Genomic DNA, 24,530 nt, shown 5'->3' on the forward strand with positions numbered 1-24,530 from the left:
CCACAACCAGTCAATAGCACTGAACATTTATTTAATCTTCAAGGGCAACAAAAGGTCTGTATTCTGTCATATGGGTCTTGAACAGAGAAGCTGACTGTTTACAGAGCTAGTGTAGACCAGTGAACTGAAATATGAACACTGATTATGTCACTATGTTGGATATGTAATACCACTTAACTGTCAAATGAGTTGTAGAGTATATATGCTTGTTTTAGTACCTAATTTTAACAATTCTTCCCTGATGTGGTAGTTGAAATTGTTTCAATTACTAAAAGATGAAATGTTTTTTACCTTATGAAACATTACTAGGAGCTAGTACATAAACATTACTTCTGTGATTTTCTAAGGTCTCTATGGCACATACAGATATTAAAATTAATGAATTGGCAGAAGCAATTCATACAAGTAAGTATGATCCTGCATTTTAGGCAGGGTGGATTTGATTTAAATCAAACTGATTTAAATCACGATTTAAATCACTAGCAGGGTGGATAAAAATAAAAAAAATCTGATTTAAATCAAAAAAATCCAATTTAAATCAAAAATCTGATTTAAATAAAAAAAATCAGATTTTTTAAATTTAAATCGGTTTTTTTGATTTAAATTGGATTTTTTTTATTTTTATCCACCCTGCTAGTGATTTAAATCGTGATTTAAATCGTGATTTAAATCAGTTTGATTTAAATCAAATCCACCCTGATTTTAGGTTTCTTTTTAAATTGTCAGTGTAGTATGAACCCATTTTCTTATTTGTCTTAGCAGTGAGGGCTTCATGGATGACTGTCAGAACCTGATGTGGCAGATGTTGGCCATCTCTGTTGGGTTAGTTTCAAGCAGAGACACAGATTTGTTGACGCATTTTGTTCTATGGAAGTGGGACACATATTTTTTTTCTTGATTATTTCATATTTTTTATTTTATTTTAATAATATTATTTTATCCATAATATAAACAGACAACAGATTATTTCATATTTCAGCAGGGCAGATGCAATACATAATGATATGAAGCAGGGTTGTTATCATGGAATCTGTTCAATATATTGCTACAAAGAATTAAATCAGAATCCACAGGAAAGCCTGTGCTGGGAATCAAGAATAAGGCCAGAAAACAATGAAGTTGGTAGTGCAGGACAACAGTAGTGCAGCAATAAGCTGCTGCTCAGCAAAGTGTAAGATTCAGCTTGGAAGCATTTGTTCTTGGCCAGGGTCAGTTAGATGTAGTTCGTTCCAAGGGAAATGGGGCTGCTGTTGGACTCTAGTGTCAGAGCATAGCTATTTACAGACAAGTCCTGGAGTGTTTCAGTATATGCCCTGAACAAGCATCTGGTTGCAGTGACTCCAAGTTCTCAAACAGTGGGGTGTGCCACAGAACACCTGAGGAGAGGGCAAAAGGTTTCTAGGGTAATATTAGATCCTGAGGTAGGATCTTCTCCATTCCACTGGTCAATACCTGGGTGGAAGAGCTACAGCTTTGCTTTAATTGTATTTCTTTGTGTATGGTTTTAAGAGGAATTCCTGTCTTATCCCTCCCCCCCTTCTAATGGCAGTGTTTGGTCAATACCACAGTCCACAGGCTATCCACTTGCAGCTGAACACAAATGTATATGCACACTAATATGCAGAACTGGTTGACATCAATTAGATTATTCATGAGTAATCCCACTGAAATTGATGGGCAAACTAGTCGGGATTAACTTGTTCCATTAATTTCAACAGGACTACTCATGAGTAACATAGCATGGGTGTCAGCAGTAAGTTCAGAAGGAGGTTTTCAAGACATTTGAGAAACGTTGTGGTGAGCAATATTCTTTACTCAATGGTAACGCAAGTTGCTTCACATCATTAGTAGCAAGAGCCATCATCAGTGTGGCTCCAAAATTCTAAGAAAATGTGTCAAGTTTTAGTTTAAGATAATAATTAATAATAATAATAATAATAATAATATATATATATATATATATATATATATATATATATATATATATATATATAAAAATGTATGGGAAATATACAGTTGAGAGAAAAGAGCCCTGTAGTTATCCTTGGTAGAATATAAGAGGGGTTTACCATTGCCATCTCCCGTGCACTATGAGATTATGCCTTTCAGCATCTTCCTATATTGCTGCTGCCCAATATAGGTGTTTCCCATAGTCTGGGAAACATACCAGCAGGGATTCAAACGGGCAAACTCTTGCTCCCTAGGCAAGTTAATTCCCCGCTGTGCCATTAGGTGGGCTGATAGTTACTCAGGGTTAAATACAGATTTTCCCAAGGCCACCCAGACAGCAGATTGAGAACTAAGATAGTCTGCAAATCTACATACTTTATATTTGAGTCTAAAACTATTTGTAAGCCTTGTTTTTGTATTATCAATTACAGCTTTCAAATACATCTTATAAATCCTGGAAGAGTCTGCTGGACAAATTTATGTTGTATGGGTTATCTCTTGGATGTTTGACATCCCTGGGGTATAATCAAACCAAATAAAGCCTTAGGCTATGCACCTTGGGTGTTAAGCATCACATTTAGTTTTTAAGTACATTAGTCCAAAGAGATCAATCAATATTACTATGCCAGTAAATCTTACTAAGCTTTTAGTCTCTATCCATTGGAGGGAGTTTACTATACAAATACGCATATGATTAATATTTATATATTGCTTTTCAGCAAAAGTTCCCAAAGCAGTTTACATAGATACAAATAAATAAAGTGGCTCCCTGTCCCTAAAGAGCTCACAAGCTAAAAAAGAAACTCAAGACAGACACAAGCAACAGACACTTTTTTAAGGTGCCTCTCTGCTCAGTTACCCAGGTGTGCTGCCCTCCCTCCCACTGTGTTAGAGGGCAGATTTAGGAAAATTTCATTTTCAGAATGAACCTGCCCTTGTGGTTCAGGCACAGCTGAGACAGTGGGACATATCCTTCTGTATTGTAGTTTTTATCATGATCTACATATTTCCCTTATTGCTCTTTCTTTAATGAATTTGTCTGGACAATCTGATTAATTTTATGCCTCACTCCTCCTTCCTGACCAGAGTTCAGCTATTACCTTTAACATTTTTAAATTTTGTGCCATGGAATGTGGAGTCCAGCAGGAGGTAATATCAAACTCCAACTAACATTTTCTTTGTATAATCCCAATAAGCTAATATTTTAATTTTAGTAATTTAAATGTGTTTTGCTACATTCTAGTTTTGTTATCCAGTGTTTGTTATCCAAACACTGAAATAAATCATCTATCCATATGTATTCACTTTCTGTCCATACACTTCTACATTCACTCATCCAGAGGATGAAAGAATCCAATTCCATTTGTTGCCAAAAGAATTCCTGAACACTATAATAGTTATATCTCCCCATGCTTTAAGAATGGAAAATATGAATACAATCAAAATAAAAAAAAACATGCATAGTATTTATATGCTAGTGCTGAAGCACTCTTTCTGACACAGGAAAAGAATACTGGAGTTATTCCCAATGGGCTGGAAAGAGTGTTCATGTACTCTAATGATTATACTTCCCAGACCTTTAAGCTGGAAGAGACAGCTGAAATATCATCCAGCAATCTTCAGATCCAGGTAAAGAGCAAAGTAGCCTATCACAGCTGTTTTCCTATGTCATTCATCAAAAAATCTTGGGAACCAGCTTGCTATTGCACCTTAGATACAGGGTTATCTGATGGGGTGGGGTGCGGTGCGGTGGTTGAAGTCCAAGAGATTTTAATGATGCTTACTAGCAATGATAATATCCAAGGAGAGTTTTGCCAGGCCCAACTAGTTATCTTTGCTGAACCAGGCATGGCCAAAGCTTGCCATGAATGAATGAATGATGGATGAAGAAACCAACCAAGCAACCTGCCTCAACCTCCTCTTCCTTTAGCTTTAGAGAATGGTGTTCAAGAGTCATTCTCTCCTCCAACCACTCTGCCCTGCCCACTGAAATGTGCAACAATGCAAGAAGAGTCTTGTTCATCTCCAGTGAAGGTGAGAGAAGGCACGATGAAGGGTGGGTTTCAAGAGATCATATAATTTTGGGAAGATAGAGAGGGAAGGAGGAAATGCCTGTGTGGGGGGAGGGGGGGCTGAGGTGGTTTCCTTGTGGCTCCAGGCAAGCTCTTCCTTCTGGACTGCAGTACGATGGCTGAGGTAACAGCAGAGACAGCTCTAAGATTGTCCATTTTGGTTTTTTAAAGATAGGATGGGCAAAATGATCAGCATAATTACAGTCTCTCTCCCCCCACTGCTGCCTCTAGTGAGGGTTGCCAACTTCTGACTGAAGCTATTCCTGGAGATTCTCCTCACCCCCTGCCAATATTTTTCACAATATCAAGACATTAACATCCCTAAAACTGCTTCTCAGTTTTGGGATTGATGTCAATTCCTGGAAACTCCAGGCCAATATCCCAAGAGTTGGCAACCCCACCTCTAGTAAATCTCCCTGTCATGGGCAAACAGTAGCAATTGAGCTGTGTTTTTCAATGTTCAGTTATAGGAGCTGGCCCTATCACCTCTTCTGCTGCCCTCTCCAGCTACTGTGCTTAGAAAGATTTGGGGAGAAAGAATTTGACTGAAATTGGGTAAGTAAGGACATGTGGATTTCATGTAAGTAAGGACATGTGGACATCAGCATAGAGGTTAGAATGTTGGACTAGGACTGGGAAGACCCAAGTTCAAATCCCCATTCAACCATGAAACTCACTTGGTGACTCTGGGCCAGTCATGTACCTCTCAGCCTAACCTAACTCACAGGGTTGTTGAGAGGATTAAAAATAACCACGTACTCCGCTCTGAGCTCCTCAGAGAAAGAGCAGGATATAAATGTAATTAATTAATTAACTAATTAATTAAATAATGCTATGCCCCAATTTTCTCCTACAATTTGAACACTGGTATAGTTGCCAAAACTATATGAATTGGTAGTTTGCATTCATCCCCCTCTTAATAAAAACATAAAGGAAAACCGGGCCAAATCAGATCAAAGGTCCTGCTAGATCAGCACTGTGATTTGTACAGCAACTATCCAGATGTCTCCAAGGGGGCAATGACCTTCATCTGCTATTGACCGTGGTATCAAAAATATCAAACTGGTATTTGTTTGAAGAATGAGCCTGGTTCCTAGATCCAAAGAAAGTTGCCAAACCCTGCCTTATGCCTTAATTTGTCAAATTCAGGAGCTCTTGCATATTGATCACATGAATGTTGAAGTTATCATATGTCAGATAAAGTGAGTCTTAAATTGAGGAAACAAGCTTCTAAAGTCTGCTGATGCTCCTAAACAGCTACTGATATTTATACTATCTGTACTTGCAGATGGCTTTTTTCAGGCTCAACAACAGGGATTAGTTCTACTTTCTAAAGGAGATGATCAACCCTTACTGAGCTTGGTCAGGTATACATATTTATTGGTCTAGTTTTCACACCATGCCTCCAAAACTAGAAACTATTGGATTATGTTCCTTGATGCCCTGTTCCACCTGTTGCTGGCTGTTCCTGCCTCCTGTTCCCCTGGATCTTGTCCCAAGATTCTACTTCTCTTTGTGTTATCTATGAATACGACAAATATTTATATACCACTTTTCAACAAAAAGTTCCCAAAGTGGTTTACATAGATATAAAAAGATAATAAAATGGCTCCGTGTCCCCAAAGGGCTCACAATCTAAAAAAGAAAAATAAGATAAGATACCAGCAACAGCCACTGGAGGGATGCTGTGCTGGGGATAGCACAGTCAGTTGCTCTCCCCCTGCTAAATAAAGAGAATCACCACTTTTAAAAGGTGCCTCTTTGCTCAATTAGCAGGGGTTGTTACAACAACCGATGCCTTGTTGTGCTACACTAATTACTCAGCAAGGATCATGCACACCTTTAGCTATACATCTGCCTTCTAATTAAGCTTTATGTCAAAACCCTGCCAAGGCTTATCTAAAGCTGTGTACAGACTATTATTTCTGTTGATTAATTGCGAGTTCCCTTAACTATTACGGTAGTACTAACTCTGATGCTCATTCAGTAATTTGAATATATATAAACATACACATAATGAAAGGAGGGGGCTTGCTTCAGGGTGGACAGCCCTGCTGTGAAGTTAAAAAAAAAAGAAAAAAAAAAGGCCAGTCCACTCCTTTTAAAAAAGAAGAAGAATGCATGCTACCATAAAAACAGAAAAGAAAAGCAAATTTTAAAAACCACCCCAGAAAGGAATATTGGACTTATTTATTTTATTAAATTTATACCCCACCTTTCATGAAGAAAATCCCAAGGCGGCTCACAATAAAATTTAAAAACAAGATTATTTTAAAAAAACACATTAAAATATTGAGCTAAAAAATATAAAAACAAATCTGATTTTTAAAAAATTAAATTAACACACTAGCATAAAAACAGTACAAAATACAAGAAGCAGCAGTGGAGACAATCATATAAAAGCCTGGGTAAAAAGCCAAGATTTGACATGCTTTCTAAAAACTGTGATGGAGACTAAGGAGTGGGCACCTGGAGAAGAGCCCCCTCAAATGACCTCGTCAAGCGGGCAGCAACCCTTGGGAGCAGGTGGTCCCTCAGATATCCTGGGCCCAAACCGTTAAGGGCTTTAAAGGTCAAAAATAGCACCTTGAATTGGACCTGGAAACGAACTGGAAGCCAGTGCAACTCTTTCAGAATGAGTGTGATGTGTTCCCACCGGGCAGCTCCAGATAAAATCCTAGCTGCCGCGTTTTGCACTAGTTGCATTTTCTGGATATTCTTCAAGGGCAGCCCCGCGTAGAGCATGTTTCAGTAATCCAGCTGTGCCGTGACTAAGGCATGGGTAACAGATCTGCCTTCTTGAGAAAGGGACACAGCTGGAGTACTAGCTGAAGCCGTGCAGAGGCGCCCCTGGACACCACCTCCACCTGAGCTTCCAAAAGCAGAGCTGGGTCCAGTAGTAGCCCCAAGCTGCGTAATTGCTCCTTCAAGGGGAGTGCAACCCCCTCCAGAACCCTTACAGTGAAGGGTTCTTTTTCCCAGTGTTCATTGGTCATCTAGTAGTAAAGTGGATTGTGCTTCAGGCATGCTCAGACAGGAATTAGTTTAATTTTGAGGCTAGCTTCTGGGCACCAGGTGGTGCCAATCCCCAGTTCTGTGAGTGCAGAGAAGAGTGATGCATAAGCAGAGAAAGAGAGACACGGCTAGGAAAAAATCAAGCCAGGTCAGAAAACAAACGCCAACAACGGGAATAAGGAGTGGGCAAGGAATCCCTAACAGCTGAATGCCCTGAGAGCCGTAGCCAACCAAAACATGGGATATCCATACCCAAAGAGAAAGAACTATGTACATATGAGGGTGGGTTGGATGACCTACGGACACTGGGGGAAAGAATCTTTCACAGTAAGTCCAATGTTCCTTTTCCCCCAGTGTTGTAGGTCATGCAGCAGTAAAATGGGACATGCCCAAGCTGAGTCCTTACAGGTGGGACCAGATGTATTTCGAGCACCTGCTGGAGGACTGTGAGGCCAAAGGCGGTTTGGGCTGACTGGAAGGAGGAGATCTGGTAATGGTGAATGAAGGGAGTGGCCGAGGACCATGTAGCTCCCCTGCAAATTTCCAGGAGAGGAGTGAAAGCTGAGAAGGCTGCAAAAGTGGAGGTGCTGCAAGTGGAATGTGCCGTGATATTATGAGGAACCAGGAGACTGAGGGACTCATATGTGCGTATGATACACTTTTAAAGCCATGTAGCCAGGGTGACCTTGATGTCCAAGGAGGAAGGATGAAAAGATACAAATAGAGAGTTGGCGCGATGGAATTCCTTGGTGCATCGAAGGTAGATGTGCAAAGCACATCCAGCATATGCCAGGCTTCCCTATGGAACGTGAAGGAAGGCAGGCAGGCAGGCAGACATCATGTAAATCATGGAAGGTAGAGTTGACCTTCGGAAGAAAAATAGTGTCAATTTTGAGTAGCACAGTGGCATTTTGGAAGATACAGAGCTCTTTGCAGACCGAAAAAGTGGTCAGTTTGGAGAGCCTGCAGCAGAAGTGATGGCTAATAGGAATAGGACCTTATAGGGGAGAAGTTTAAGATGAATGGATAACAGGGGTTCAAATGAGGACCTGGTGAGGGCATTAAGGATTTTGTTGAGTTTCCAGGATGGTAATTGGTCAACAAGCGGAGGGGCAAGGTTAGCTGCTACCCTAACCCTAAATTTTAGATTGTGAGCCCTTTGGGGACAAGGATCCATCTTATTTATAGATTATTTCTCTGTGTAAACTACCCTGAGCCATTTTTGGAAGGGCGGTATAGAAATTGAATTAATAACAACAACAACAACAACACCCTCAAGATACAGTGGATATGAGGATAAAGAGTCAGGTCCGAGGAGGACAGGTAGAGCACTGGTGCGAGAGCTGAAGTCTAGCATTTTTTGTTGTTTGGTCAAAGGCGTATATCGAAGCCTGCCTGGAGGAATGAGAGAACTTCTGGTATTCCCATACCCAGGTGGGTTAGGTGCTTTCTGTAAGCCAGAAAGAGAAGGTAGTCCACGAAGCCTGTTATATCCTGTTCATTGAGGGATGCTGGGATGCCAAGACAGTGGCTTGCATGTCCAGGGATTAGCCCTTGTTTGCTAGGGTTGAATGCTCAAGCTCCAGACGCAGAGTTGGAGCCGACTGGGATATAGCACAGGCCCTTGGGATAGCAGGTCTGGGCACACTGGTAGATATAAGAGTGGACAGATGGACAGTATCATTAGGTCTGAGAACCATGGTCTTTGGGGCCAATGTGATACAATAAATATTAACTTCCCCCTATTCTAGTAATGTCTTCTTGAGCACCTTTGGTATGATGGCAGTCGGCAGGAAGGTATATAGCGGGAGTGCAGGCCACAGGGCTATGAGTGTCTCTGTGACTTCTGTATGGAATTGGGAGAAGAAGCATGGAATCAGATTATTGGACTGTGATGCAGTCTACTTGTAGATGACCCACGGTGGCTATTAGGTGTGGAAGACATCTGGGTGGAGTGATCATTCGGCTGGGTTGATGGTATGGTGACTGAGCCAGTCGGCTTGTAGTGATGTGCACGGACCGCGGAGGCGCAGTTTGACGCTGGGGTGTGTGTGTGTTGCTTTAAGGGCAGAGGGGGTTGTACTTACCCCTCCTGCCGCTTTTCCCCCTCCAGCGCTCCAGTTTTCAGCAAAATCTTCGGGGTGGCAGCAGTCCTCCCTGCTGCCCCTGCCCCCTTGTTGTTGGCAAAATGCGGAAGTAACACGCATGCATGCACCCGCTGCTTCCATGCCTGCCACCAACTAGGATGGGATTGAGAGACTCCCTGAACAGCTTACTGCCTGTGAATGGAGAGGCTACAAGGGCGAGCTTTGACTTGGTGTCAACAGTCCAGTTCTTAAACTAGAAGCATCTATGGACCGCTTCTCCCGATATCATAGTCCTGGAGGCGTGATGAATATAGTCCAGGCTGGAGTCTGCCATGAGCACGGCTGCTTTTGCCAATTTGTTGATTCCATGGCAGAATTCAGTGTTTTCCGGTGGAACTAACTGGATCAAGTCCTTTGCCCAAAGGATGGATGCTCTGGCAAAAATGGAGTTAATGGCCACCACTCCAATGATGGTGGCCGATGTGTCGTGTTTTCCTCAGAATGAAGCCACAGTTCTTGTTCTCAGAGGCTCTGAGCTGATCCTGGCTGTCCATGTTCATCACCTTGCCAAAGACAAGTTGAGCCACAGGGGCGTCAACAGATGGGAAAGATAAGAGACACTGTTTATTCCTATGGAAGAGACTACATTTTCTTAGGACACATACCAACTGGTCTAGTAGAAACTGGAGCTTTCCACTCAGTCATCATAATACTTTTAAACTGAGACAGAAAAGGCACCGTGGCCTTGGGGGGTGGATGAGGCAGGAAACACATCTTGATCTAGAGAGGAGGGTCCTGTTGGGTCCTCTGACAGAGTAATGGCCTTTATTGCCCTCTTGGCCTTAGAAAGGAGTATCTCAAAGGCAGCCTGTAAGAACAGACATGGGGAAATGGAGACCTGCTGAGAGGCCTCTTCATCCAATAATTCATCATCTTCTTTATTTGGTATATTTGGGTCAGACTCTATGGAGTCTGGAGAGGAGTTCAAGTCTGATGCTGGATGACCAGGATCAGCCAGCGCAGGAAGTTGTACTAGACGGGGCTGGTACTAAGGGGGCCAAGGGGCCTGGTAGTGGGGGAGCTGGCACTTCAACCGGAGATGCTGCGGGCTTCTTTGGCGGGGCCTGAGGTTCAGGCGAGAAAGAGGCCCTTCGTTTGCACCTGGTAGCCCTAGGCCTAACAAGGAATCATCCCCTTTCTGAGCAGGGTATGACATTCCTAACCTGAGTCAGGGGAGGAAGATAATGGGGGTATGGGGACCATGGGGTATCTGGGTGGGCAAGCAGGGAGATGGGGGGGTGGGTTGCAGGCTGGTTAGGATTAGCAGGCTGGCGGGTGCAAAGAGCCGTTCTCTCCTTAGAGATAAACTCCCTCAGCTAGTTTGCCACTAGGAATGTGCACGAACCAGTTCGGAGGCCTATTAAGGACATCTGAACCAGTTCTAAGGATCGGTGGTTTGGCCGATTCAACAGTGGTACCTTTAAGGAGCAGGGAGGATGCTCTTCCATCTCCACACACACCAGTGCTGTGTTTAAAAAACAGTTCTGTGGGGCAGCACCATACCTCCTTGCCACCTCAGTGCGCATCGGACCAGGAGTGCCCAATGTGCGTGCACAAATAACACGCATGCACACAGGGCACTTCCGGTCTGCCTTGCAGTGGGGCGTCAAGGAGGTACACTGACGCCCAACTGGACCATTTTTAAACACAGTGCCGGTGGGGGGAAATGTGGCGGAAGGGATAAGAGCACCCTACCTGCTCCTTAAAGATACCCCCCACCATCTTACTGGCCACCAATGGTTCCGTGCACACCCTTATTTGCCACATCTGGTGGGAAAGGATCCCTTGACCCTTCAGGAGGGGGTGGCCAGCGGGTTTTGTTGGATGCACGTTGCCAGCTAGAGCTTCCAAAGGGTCAGCGGGCAGGTTAAGAGGAGGAGAGGCCAGTGTTTGAGGCAGTGGGGCCTGATTCTGTGGAGCCCTCAGTGTTTCCCCGGTGGAGGTGTAGGGCACTCTGCAGCGGGAAGGAGTGGCATGGCCAGCTTGCCCACACCCAGATTTGAGGCCTCTCGTGGCAGTAGTAGTGTGGGGAAATTGCCAGTCCCTCTAGGGGATGGTTGCGCTGGAGGGTCATCCACTGTGTTGTTTGCCTCCTTCGAAGTCATCCGGGTCTCCTTGTGAGGAGGGGTAACCAGTGGGGCAGTTTTTGTGCACACACCGCCTGTACTAAGAGCCGCTTGCTAAGCCCCAATGAGGATGACATTGAGGCTTTTTTCTTAGATTTTTCTGGCTCCTTGATGTGCTTCATCTTGGTGGCCTTCCTAGAAATAAAGGCTTCCAAGGGAGCAGATACCGCCACAGCGGAAGCAGCGGGGGACAACCACAACTGTGATGCCGAGCAGATCCATTTAGGTCTGGCAGGAGGATCCCGCCAAGGCTGTTGGCCTCTCTCCTATGACTGGGGGCCTTCAGAAAGGGCCCCCTGTAACATTTCCCCCATGTGATAAATCTCTATCAGCAGGGGTGGTGGTGGGGAACCAAACTGAAAAACGAAAGTAAAGCAAAAATGCCAATGACCCAAATCACTTAACTTAAAAAAAATGCTTGAGTTGTTTGAAGAAGAACCACCAAAACTCCCTTCCCACCCTCACATAATCTGGGGGCGGGGAATATAGTGGGCAAAAGTCAGAAGGAAGGACAATAACTAGTCTTAGTGGAGTAGAAAAGCTGAGCTCTTGAGAAATGCTGCTGACTTGAGCAAGACAGGAACAGAACTGGAGACTGGCGCCACCTGGTGCCTGGAAGCTAGCCTCCAAATTAAACTGATTCCTGTCTGTGACCGAGCATGCCTGAAGCACAACCCATTTTACTACTGGATGACCTACGACACAGGGGGCTGGCGGGGGAGAACAATCCTGCCCAATTAGTCCCACATTAAGATATGTATCTATCAATACCACATTTAAACAAACTATTTAGCTGTTGGTTATATATTTGTATTGCAATTGCATAAAATACATTCATAGATTAAATTCTTTGAGTTCTGCAAATAACTAGCAGAATTATTCTTACAGAATTGGCAATATACATAGATTCAATATTTAATGTCTGTATACATTTGATTCCTTTTAATGAAATAAAACACTTATAACTGGAACAACATATGAGAGAGAAATAAACTATTGATAATGTAATACAATCTACATTATCTTCTACATCAGATTCTGTTACTTCCAAAGGCTTAGCAGAAATTACCAATACTTCTAGTTTCTTTCTACCTTCCTGCTGTATTTTAGAAATTCCTTTCTTATAAACTCTACCTCCCTATTCATCTTTCCTTTGCAATTTCAGTATGTAAGGGCTACTTGTTACAAGATGTTTATCTTCTTGGATAGCAATAACCAAGAACTGTACAAAATACATACATATCAGATATAAAACGAGCATGCAGAAAAAACTTCAAGCCCGTAGTGTTTTCCTGATCTTCTGAACATGTTTAGGAGTTTGAAAGCATTACACTTGCCCTGGGGAATTCTCGTAATTTAAATTAACTAGAGGTATTCATTTAGCATAAAATCTATATGCCTAGGAGAACAGATACGCATAAATAACATAAATGGGACAACACATGAGTATTTTAAAAAATGTGTTATGGTGACTCTAGTCCTTGGAGCAGCGTTTCCAGAAGGCAACGCTGCAGAACTCCTGCTGCATCTTGGCCTACAGCTTATGTTGCTCTGCTAGACTCCATCTTGTCCCTCATGCTATTTAAGAGCTACACGAAACTGCTGAGGTAGATCATCTGGAGATTTTGGTGTCACTAATATACTAATGACAATCAGCTCTTCATTTCCATTCCAGCCCAGGCTAGGAAAGCTGTGGTGATCCTGAATTGGTGCTTGGAGTCCATGATAAGCTGGTTATGGATGAAATGGATATGGATGAACAAACTGAGCATGAATCTCAACTAGATAAATGTTCTTGGTCAGAGGACCTGTTGATTCAGTTACAATGTGTCAGCTTGCTCTGAATGGAGTTGCACTCCCCTTGATAGTTCATAATAAGTTCATAATAAGACCAAGTTCATAATCTGGGGGTGCTCAGGTAGCAGCAGTGGTCAAGGGGGCCTCTGTCAAGTTCTGATTGATCTGCCAGATGCATCTGTTCCTGGAGAGATCAGACCTGGCCATGGTTACACATGCCTTAGTGACACATATAATAGAAAACTGTCACACACTCTGGTTGAAGCTGCCCATGAAAATCACACATCATCTACAACTAGGGCAGGTGCCATGTATCAGGATCAGATGATCCCACTGTTGTATTGAAGCCCTAAACGTCTTAGGAACAAAATATTTTCCTTCCTCCTGTATGTTTCTGACAGACCTCTGCAGTCATCTGGTGAGGCTCCTGCTGTGCATTCCAATATTCACAAATTTGCTACTGAATGTCACATGCAAGAGGGCCTTTTCCATAAAGGCACACAGTTTATTGAACTTCCTACCTTGTGAGATCAGGCAAGCTCCATCCATTCTAGTATTCTACCATATCCTGTAAACATTTCATTTTTGACAGGCTTTTACTCTGTTCAGGAGTTAAGCCTGCTATTCTATCCATGGAACCTTCTTTGCTTCTATTGCCGATTTTTAAAATTTATACAATTTTACTGTTTTGAACTTTTAAACCGTTAGCTGTTTTGAGCATTCCATAACTAGTATAGAAAAGGAAAAGGAAGAAAGTAACTAAAGGTTGCTTTTAAAGGCCACATTCATTAAAGCAAGCTACATTTCTATCTTCAGTATCTGATCTACACCAAAAACGGGTTTGACATATTTGTATACCACCCAAAGCTCACATCTCTGGGTGGTTTACAATAAAACAATACAAACAAAATGGTCAAACACATTACAATAATTTAAAATTTAAAACAATGTTAAACACTATTAAAACAGTATCTAATTAAAAACCTGGGTGAACAGATGTGTCTTAACTGCTCTTTTAAAAGTTGTCAGAAATAGGGAGGCTCTTATTTCAAGAGGGAGCTCATTCCAAAGCCTCAGGGCATCAACCAAGAAGGCCTGTCCCTGAGTAGAAATCAGAGGAGCTGGTGGCAACTGCAGACAAACCTCTCCTGATTATCTCAATGAGAGGTGGGGTTGAAGACGAAGAAGACGTTCTCTTAAATACCCTGGGCCTAAGCTGTTTAGGGCTTTATAGGTTATAACCAGCACCTTGTATTTCCCCCAGAAACTTATCAGCAGCCAGTGTAGCTCTTTCAATACTGGTGTAAAATGGTCTCTCCGAGTTGACCAAGAGACCAACCGGGCTCCTGCATCCTATACCAATTGAGGTTTCTGTACTACATACAAAGGCAGCCCCACATAGGGTGCATTACAGTAGTCAAGCCTGGAGGCTACCAGCATATGTACCACTGTACTGAGGTCGCTTATTTCAAGAAACAGACGCAGCTGGCGTATCAACCAAAGCTGATAGAAGGCACCTCTGGCCACCACCTCAATCTGGGACACCAGGGAGAGGTCTGGAGCCAGAAGTACTCCCAGATTGTGTAGCTGTTCCTTGTGGGGAAATGTGACCTCATCAAGAACAGGCAGATCAAAACTGTCTCTGGAGTTCCAAATCCACACAATAACTACCTCCGTCTTATCTAGATTCAGTATTAGTTTGTTATCCCTCATCACTGCCTCCAAGCAGGCATTTAGGGAGGTCGTGCCTTCTCCTGATGATGCTGACATGGATAGATAGATTTGGGTGTCATCAGCATACTAATAACACCCTGCACCAAGTCTCCTGTTTATCTCTCCCAGAGGTTTCATGTAGATGTTAAACAACACTGGAGACAGTATGGAGCCCAGAGGGACAAATTTTAAAGTCCAAGGGACCAATGTTCCCTCTAAAGCGTGCGAGGCTCACAAGTTTTTTGATGTCCACTCAGTAATTAGATCCCACTCAAGTTGAATCAGGAACGCCCCACTCTGAATGCATGTGTGCACACAGTGCCTTGATACTGCTGCCCAGAACAAAACTCATTCTGCAATGCATACAGATGGAAAAAATGAGCGAGAACACTGCAATGGACACCATCTGGAACCTGCCCAATAGGTAGGAATGGAACCACTGCAAAGCAGTGCCTCCCAACCCCAACCCCCTCAGATGCTCCAGAAGGATACTATGGTTGATAGTACTGAAAGCCGCCGAGAGGTCAAAAAGGACCAACAAGAGTCACACCCTCTGTCAATTCCTAATTGGAGATCATCCATCAGGCCAACCAAGGCGGTCTCCACTCCATCGCCCACCCAGAAACCAGTCTGAAATGGGTCTAGATAATCAGTTTCTGACAAGTGTGCCTAAAGCTGGGAGACCATCATCCTCTCAATTGCCCAACCACAGAAGGTTGGAGACAGGCCTATAAGTTGCTTAACTGTGAGGGATCCACGACTGGCTTCTTCCGAAGAGGTTTAATGATTGTTTCCTTAAGGCACGGATGCATCCTGTGCTCCCTCAGAGAAGCATTTATAATCTCTTCCAGGCCTTCTACAACAACCCCCCCTGCCATATAGTATAAGCCAGGTTGGGCAAGGGTCAAGAGAACAGGTGGTAGGCCTCACCATTGAAAGCAGCTTATCTACATCCTAAAGAGTCACAAACTGGAACTGATCCAGCTGAACCACACTAAGAGTCGTCGCTGGACACCTCCGCATCAGACACTGCAGTAATTGTGGGGTCTGAGTCCAAGTTGGCCCGAATAAGAGAGATTTTATCCACAAAGAACTCATTAAAAACATCACAGCGGGTAACTGATAGCTCCAAATGTTGATTCAGGGGAGAAGGAGCACATACTAGCCCTCTCACAACCCTGACAACTCCGTCGGACATGAGCTTGCAGACACAATACTTGCAGAAAACAATTGCTTTTTTGTCACATGTACTGCCTGAGATTGATCTTCAAATGCACTCTATGTTGTAATCTGTTGGATTCGAGTCAAGTCTTTCTCCACTTGCACTCCAGTTTCTACCTTAAACATATATCCCTGGAACAACTTAAGTGATTCTGTCTTCATTTATTTTCCATACCAAAACCCCTCAGGTTACATAGTCAGTGGCTTAAATAATTTAATATATGACTATATAAATGAAAGTATTTACAATTGAGCTACTTTGATTTTTCCGATGACACAAAACAAAGGGTTTGATCCTAAAGACAGTTTGTACAATCAAGAACTCCCTGTTCTTTTGGTAGCCCCTACCCTGTTCTTTGTAGTACAGTGGTCCCTCGACTTACAAACTACTCGACATAAGTATTTTTCGAGTTACAAACGGCAGTTTTAGATCCGGTTTTAGATGCGGTTTTTTCGACTTACAAATTTTTAGATGGGGTTTCCTCGACTTACGAATTTTACATGCGGTTTCCTTGACTTGCCTGCCTGTTTACTGCCTGTTTACTGCCTGTTTATTCTTGAAAAGAAATGTTCCTGTGCAGTTTGCAAGCCTTACTGGGGGTCTGGGTCTTTTTTCTAGGCTCCGGAACGCATTAATCCGTTCCCAATGCATTCCTATGGGAAACCGCTTTTCGACTTACGAACTTTTCGACTTACAAATGTGCATTCGGAACGGATTAATTTCGTAAGTAGAGGGACCACTGTACATTGTTCCTGGGAGTCCCTTGACCTGCTGGATCAGCTTTTCAAGGGGTGCTGGGGAATGCAGGATGGAGAGCAGCAAAGTCTCTTTCTATGAGCAGTCCACACAGTTCTCCGGATCCAACCAGAACTTTTGGCCATGTTAACATACTTTTTGCACATTTCACAACAGCCTAGAACCAATTCAGAGATACTAATAGGCAGTCAACCTTCAGCATACCAGGCCACATGTAGCACAAAAGTCAGGAAGGCCTGCAGTTCCAACTACAGCATGCAGTCAGAGCTGCCAGCAGTTCGTCTGCCTCTACTGCCCACTCCCTAGCTTAGTACATGAGGCAAAACCATATGAAGTCATCATGGCGGGGAGAGCAGCTAGCCAGCTATTTATTGATTTGATTTGATTTATATACCGCCCTTCCAAAATGGCTCAGGATGGTTTACAACAGGATACAAACAATTAAAACCAGTTAACAATTAAAATCAAAACTATAAAAACAGAATAAAACCAATTAAACATGCAAACATCTAAAAACCCTGGAAGGCCAGGCCAAACAGATAGGTTTTAAGGACTCTCCTGAAAGACAGTAATAAACTCAAATTGCGGATTTCTGCCAGGAGTGCATTTCACAGCCCAGGAGCAGCTACAGGGAAAGACCGCCTCCAAGTCACACTAGATATGTACTGCACTAGTGAGGCACTATTTTATACTTTGGATTTAATCTTGATCTAAATCTTAATCTACAAATTGACTTACAGTACATATGCAAAAGAAGGGGTTTAGGCAAAATAATGAAGTTTAAACAAACTATCCAGCTAAATGTATTTTCAGGATGTAAATGTATTTTAAATAAAATTTTGAGTACAAAATGTACACATAAAAACAAAACAAAACAAAACAAAACAAAAAACACCCTACTGGATCAGGTCAAAGCCTATCTAGCCTAACATCCTGATTTCACAGTGGCCAACTAGATGCTTGGTAGGAATGTCCACAGAACCGGCACCCTTCTCAACTAAACTATTTTTCTCAACTAAAAAGCCCCACATGTTAAAGCCCTTTTCTGTTAAAGGAAGATGCTCCATGCCGCTGATGGTTTTGGTCAGCTTCTTCTGTATCTTTTTCCAGATCTCCAGTATCTTTTTTGAGATGTGATGTCCGGAATTGTATACAATATTCAAACCACAGCCACATCATAGGTTTGTTTAAGGGTCGAAATAAACTTGATGACACACTTTACCTTTACTTTACAACAACAACAAATAATAATAACAACAACAACAGAAGTTTCATTTTCAGTTCCTTTCTTAATGATCCCTAGCATAGAGTTTGTAGTTTTCACAGCTGCCACATGCTGGGTCAGCATTTTCATTGAACTGCCCACCATGACCCCAAGATCTCTCTCCTGGGTAGTCAATGACCACTACACCACATCAGTGTATACGTGAAGTTGGAATCTTTTGCCTCAGTGTGCATGGTTTTCACTTATTTAAAGTGAACTTTATCTACCATATCATTGTCAATGCAGTTTGGAGAGATCTTTTTGGACTTTCACAATCCTTTTGGTTTTCACCCCTCTGAATAATTTGCTATTATCTGTTTACCCCTAGCTCCAGATCATTTATGAACAAAATAATTTTCTCATTAAATTATCTCTCTCTAATATTCTTCCTTCATAGTACAACTGATTAAAGCGTTCCTGTTTGATTTGCAGACTTTTAGCTCAGTTTTTCTATACTACCATCAAAAACACACCTGCATTTTGATATCTTATCCTCAAAGCAGAAAATATCTAATTACAATGGACTAGAACAAAGATGGAAGAACAGTAAAGCCAGCTTGGTGTAGTGGTCAGAGTGCTGGACTAGGACTGGGGAGACCTGAGTTCAAATCCCCATTCAGCCATGAGACTTGCTGGGATGACTCTGGGCCAGTCACTTCTCTCTCAGCCTAACCTACTTCACAGGGTTGTTGTGAGGAGAAACTTAAGTATGTAGTACACCGCTCTGGGCTCCTTGGAGGAAGAGCGGGATATAAAATGTTTAAAAGAGATAGAGAGAGAGTGTCCATAAATAGGCTACACAAAAAAGTTCTAGTCTATTAACAGCTCTCAACTCCTCTCTAAAAAAAACCATTCTGAATTTGTATCCTACTCCTGAAAGATGCATTTACTTCACTCCCACAGGCAACAGCACTGTGCAAGATGCTATACATATCGCTGTCCTTGGCTTTCCTTAGCAAGTTCTGTGGAAAACAAAATAGATCTAGGATCTGACAAAAGCACAAAAATATTATCTACTCAAGCCTGTTTTCCCACAGGCAGAAAAAAATATACAGTAAAGTGAATTAATATACCACACAGTACTAATGTTCAGTGAACCCATATTCATCAGAAGGCCTCACAAAGATAATGCCCACAACTGACATTAAGAACACTGACCTATTCAGACAATATAAGCCTTAAGGGTAAGCAATTAGCAAGAGAAATGTTATATAACTGCTACACCCGTTATGCCTATCAAGGCAATAATATGCACCTGCTGGTTCCAGCAATTGTAAGAGTTCTTTCCAACTCAAGAAGGGGAAACTGTTTTCAAACATCTCATCATGCCAGCATGTCAATTACTACAGCCACTAAAGTGTTACTTATTCATTGTTTCACCAAATACTAACTAAAGCCAGAATACTGAATGAAACAGAACGACATGCGCCAACTCTGGTCCACAAAGCGTAACTCCGTGTAGTCTGAAGGGAACGTGCGGTTGGAAGCCAACCGGACGTGCCCTCTTAACGGCTGTGTTGGACACTTGGCTGGTGCAGCACCTGCGATTGCCAGGATCAAGGTCACGTTATTGACGTCCTGGAAACACACAGCATCCCTTTTAGCGAAGGAGCGCGCCTGGCGCTTGGCTCTTAAGGGGGCGGTCGGGCAGCAGCACCCTCCGCCTCAGACAGCGGGGGTGGAGGATGAGGCGGAGGGCGCAAAGCACGCGGTGCGGAGGAAACGACAAGCCCTCCGCACAAGCCGCTTCCAGGAGAAGCCGCTGCGCTCCGCCCCGCCCCCGCCCCCAGGCAGCAGCAACACAGGAGGAGTTCGAAAGCGAGGAGGCCGCCGGGCAGCCCTCGCGCCAGCCCGCCCGACGCGGGCGCTACACGCCTCCCGGACACGGCCAGGGGGTCCGGCGCGCTAGCAGGCCGGAGACCGCAGAGGCTCCAGGGCGGCAGCTCAGGGGCTGCGCCCACCCCGTCGCCTCTCGCTAACCCAACGGGCCCGCTCTGAGGAAAGAGGCGCCGCTCCAGGCCCCGGGAGTCGCCCCATGCAGCGGCAGCCCCGGCCGGTCCCCGCCCCTCTCCGCCTTTGTGAGGCCGCGGCGGGATCGCGCAGCTCTCACGGCCGGGTCCCCTCCCTCGCCTTCCCAGGGAACCACCCGAGCAACGCCATGTCCTTACCGAGGGCTTCGCCCGGGAAGAGGCACGAGCGAGGGGCTAATGCTTCACTCGGGCTCCACTCGCCGAGACCTGCCCAACGCCACCGACTGAGCAGCGCCACAAAATGGCCGCCACGACTGCGGTGCCGCTAGCCCGCCCGCCTGCTTGCCGCGAGGCGGGGGGGGGGTCCCCTAGTGGGCGGGGCGAAGCTGAGGGGGCGTGCCTTCGACCGGCAGGGCAGGGGTCACCACGCAGACGGTAGAAGCGCCTCCAATTCCATCTTCACCCACGTCTTCTCTGGAGAAGCAAGGAGGAGCTGCAGCGCTGTTCTTCTCGCCGACCCAATAGGTTGCCGCTGAGACCGCTGGCAGTAGCTGGAAACACTGCTTTTTAGCAAACCAGCATGCTTCGTTCACAAGCACACGTTGCTCGTGGGTCAAGTACACCAAATGCTATTGGGACAAGGAATAACTCCCATAAAATATGCCGCCTTTTAAGGCCTTTAAAAACAAACCCCCCAGACAACAGGTGGTGGAGCACATGGTTTGCATGGTCCTGGGTTCAGTCCCTGGAATACCTGATTAAAAGGAACCCAGGTGGCCAGATTGGGAAATACCTCTATCTTCCTGTTCGCTTGTCGGTGTATTATTAATCACATTGTTATGTGGTGCTTATTTTGTTGTAGGTCCCTCTGAGGGCCGTCATGATAGAAAAGTCTAAAAATCGAACAAATAATAAATAAATAAATGTGGTCAATGCATTTAAATAAATACTCCTTTATACTCAAAGATGACTTCCGTTACTCAAGGTGATGTCCAACATGCAAAGAAGCAATTAAAATATTAAAAGAGGAGCAGGCCCTTCCAGGCCTCCAGGGAACAGGAAAATGTTGACACACACCCCACATCAAAAGAGGTTTTGATTCCAGGTTCAGAAGAGGGCGAAAGGAGGCATAGCAGAGTATTGAACTTATTTTTCACCTAACTTGGGAAGAGGGGGGATAGTCATTTCTTCTGACTCAGGGTCTGGATGTTCACATAACAGGAAGCTGGGTTAGGTGTTGTTGCTGTTTTTTAAACATGCTATTGTATTAGGTAGAGCATATAACGAAGACAAATATGATGAATATTTATATACTGCTTTTCAACAAAAGTTCCCAAAGTGGTTTACACCAATATAAATAAATAAATAAAATAAAATTGCTCCCTGTGCCCAAAGGACTCACTCACAATCTTAAAATTGTGAGCATATACAGTGAGTGCTACAGCGAGCGGTGAACAGGCCAGCTTTGCTGCTTTGTGAATGGCTGTGAGCAAATGGAGTCTCAGAAAGGACTGCAACTCTCGATCCCTTCTCACCCAATCATATTTGACAGGCAATTGTTCTAAAACAACTGACACATCATAGTACTATACTCGCAAGCACCAACACAGATTAGAATCCCCACCTCATCCACAAGCATTCCCCAAGAACCTACATTTTTACTGTTATTTAACCACTAAGATTGTGAAATTGGCAGAGTAGTTAAAGAGTAAGGTAAAGGTAAAGTGAGCCATCATGTCGGTTGACCCTTGGCACCTACAGAGCTCTGTGGTTTTCTTTGGTAGAATACAGGAGGGGTTTATCATTGCCTCCTCCCACACAATACAAGATGCCTTTCAGCATCTTCCTATATTGCTGCTGCCCCATATAGTACCAGTGGTGGGGATTTGAACCGGCAACCTTCTGCTTTTTAGTCAAGATTTCCCCACTGCGCCACTTAAGGTGACTGGTTAAAGAGTAGTGATAGCTAAAACGTATTACGGATCTTCAGAATGTACCTTACCTGAAAATACACACATATGATGTATATCGCCTCTTTAAGAGGTGAGCCTAAAAGGCCTCAGGACAAGACAGGCTATATGAGGAACTAGTTTCCTTTTGGCAGCAGAGGTCTGTTTGAATCTATTCAGTGGCTTTAATAGTCTTAGGCCCAGATGGACTATGACCAGAGATAGTCCTCAGATAAACTGCCCTTTTTGTTTCTCCAATCAAGGTTTTTCTGCTTGTGGGCCTTTCCAGTGAGTTGTAAGCCATAAAGAGCTAAATTATTAAAAGAAGTTTAGTGTATGCTGCTGTTCTCATATATTCAATAGATGCTAGAATCCATTTTCAGTATGTAATCTTGAATATTCACCCTCAGATGTTAATAGACTCTACCCGGCCAATGCAAATGCAGAACATAAATTGTTTTGTATTATACATATCAAATATACTCAGCTTGGAAGAAGAGCAATGTGATGCTGACATATTTTCAGGAGAGAGGTTCCCTGCCCTGCTGTAATTTTAATCCAGATTACAAGGGTGCAGATAGGATTTGCCCAAGGCACTCCTGGGACACATGTATTGGATGATAATAGTTTACAGTTAAATGTGTAGTGAAGGATGGGAATAAAGTTGCCACTGGGCTGGTTTTAGACTAGTAGAATATTTAGTCCTGCCAGTTTTTGTACTGTATCTTTTCAGATTATCCGATCTAGCATCAAAGTGTCAGGGATTCATGCAATTACTTCATTCAGAGCCTTTGGATTCATAGGGTGGTATAGAAATGCAATTGATTAATTAATTAATTAATTAATTAGTTCAAGTGAGAGGAAGTTGTAAAAAAAGTGAAGTGGAAGATTAAATCTGACTTTTTAAATAGAACTTGTTAAATGTGCCCATGTGTCTTTTCAAATTCCTGGTGCTTTATTCCCTTTCAATTGCTGGCATTTTTGTTTGTGTTTATTACTTAACCCTGCCTCCATTGGTTCCCCACTCCCTGAGAGCAAGGGGTATACTGCATAGCAGAACATCCACTCAAATTAAAGGGAATTCTAGTTAACTTTTATGGGTCCTGTGATATATTGATATGGGAAAGTCAAACTAAATGCAAAAACATTTATGTGCTGCATTTGTACTGCATGCGTCCACAAGCACACTATTTTTTACTTTTTTAAAAAAATATTCTATATGTGAGGTTTTTGTCCATCCTCTCCACATATGAATAAGCTAACAATCACATTTTCTCTCCCTATTTGAGACTGTAGTTAAGTTCAACAGTCATGACTGATGCCTCCATCTCCACAAATGTTACTGAGAATAGTGGCACAACAGACAGTCAGTCCAGTCTCAGTTTTGCTGAGCAGAGAAGCAAGCTAGCTCAGAAGCTTGCTGAATAGTTAAGATACAGAGATGGCAAGGTTGTTGTTTTATTTTAAAATCCAACTTATCTCTGCATATAATTGTTTTGTATTTAGGAAAAAAAGGAAATTAAGAAAATCAGAACAACTATATACAGGGAGAATTTGTAAAGATTGGAAATCAAGGAAAGATTCCTCTTCATTTCCAGTTTGTGCAGTCCTGGCTGAAGAAAAACCAATGGTGTTTTCTTAGGAAATTTATCCTCAGCTTACTGGTCCAAAAAAACTCTGACCACAAAGCCTGGCCACAGGATCACTAGCTATTAGCTGAGGCAGGCAGAATATAATGGCAAGAAACTGAGCCTGCATGGCCTCTATAGACATTCTAATCTGCAGTCAGTGTCTTACATTGACCATAGGGTGGCAGTATTTCCTTAAACACATCTTTTGTTTCAACCCCAACAACAATGTTATCACACTTGAGGCACCTTAAAGACGAACAAATTTGTTACAGCAGGATTTTCATGGACTATGGGTTACTTAATCAGATGCATGAAGTGTAATCTTCAGTAGGCATTAATACACACACAGGTGTAGAGAAATACACCAGTGTGCATGAGTGTATATGTGTTTCTCTCTCTGTATGTGTATGTTCATATCTATATGAACATATAGATATTAACATATAGAATAAGTCGATATGTCGTCAATGCAATGCACATATTAACTCCAAACTCTCAACAAAAATATCTTTTATTGAGCAAACAAATAAAAATTAAAGGTTGGTACACAAACATAAGATGTTTCAGTGTAACACACCATCCTCAGTTAAGTAAATCAAGTGAGCATATCTGTGCTCGCTTGCTTTATTTAACTGAGGATGGTTTATTACACCCAATATCTTATGTTTACCAACTTTTAGGTTTTCTTTGCACAATAAAAGGTTTTTTTGTTGATGGTTAACATATAAATATGATGAACATGTAATGTAATGTGTGCCGTTGAGTCCGTGTCGGCTCCTGGAGACCACAGAGCCCTGTGGTTGTCGGGAGAATACAGGAGGGGTTTACCATTGCCATCACCCATGCACCATGAGATGATGCCTTTCAGCATCTTCCTATATCACTGCTGCCTGATATAGGTGTTTCCCATAGTCTGGA

At 43.1% G+C, this 24,530-nt stretch overlaps 1 protein-coding gene across 4 annotated transcripts in view; it reads right to left on the reverse strand.

The window, feature by feature from the left end:
- Positions 1-20,457, reverse strand: part of PHF20 (PHD finger protein 20) — a 115,159-nt gene extending 94,702 nt beyond the window's left edge. Inside the window, exon 1 of one of the 4 annotated variants that reach the window (XM_053245571.1) lies at positions 20,231-20,457. The gene's annotated coding sequence lies outside the window, so the exon portion shown is untranslated. Of the gene's footprint in view, positions 1-19,317; positions 19,445-20,230 lie in introns of those variants that run through there. The other 3 variants (XM_053245567.1, XM_053245570.1, XM_053245568.1) reach the window with 3 other exon arrangements.
- Between the last annotated feature and the right edge of the window lie 4,073 nt (positions 20,458-24,530).

This window comes from Hemicordylus capensis, chromosome 4 (genome assembly GCF_027244095.1).
Source record: "Hemicordylus capensis ecotype Gifberg chromosome 4, rHemCap1.1.pri, whole genome shotgun sequence".
Lineage (NCBI taxonomy): Eukaryota > Metazoa > Chordata > Lepidosauria > Squamata > Cordylidae > Hemicordylus > Hemicordylus capensis.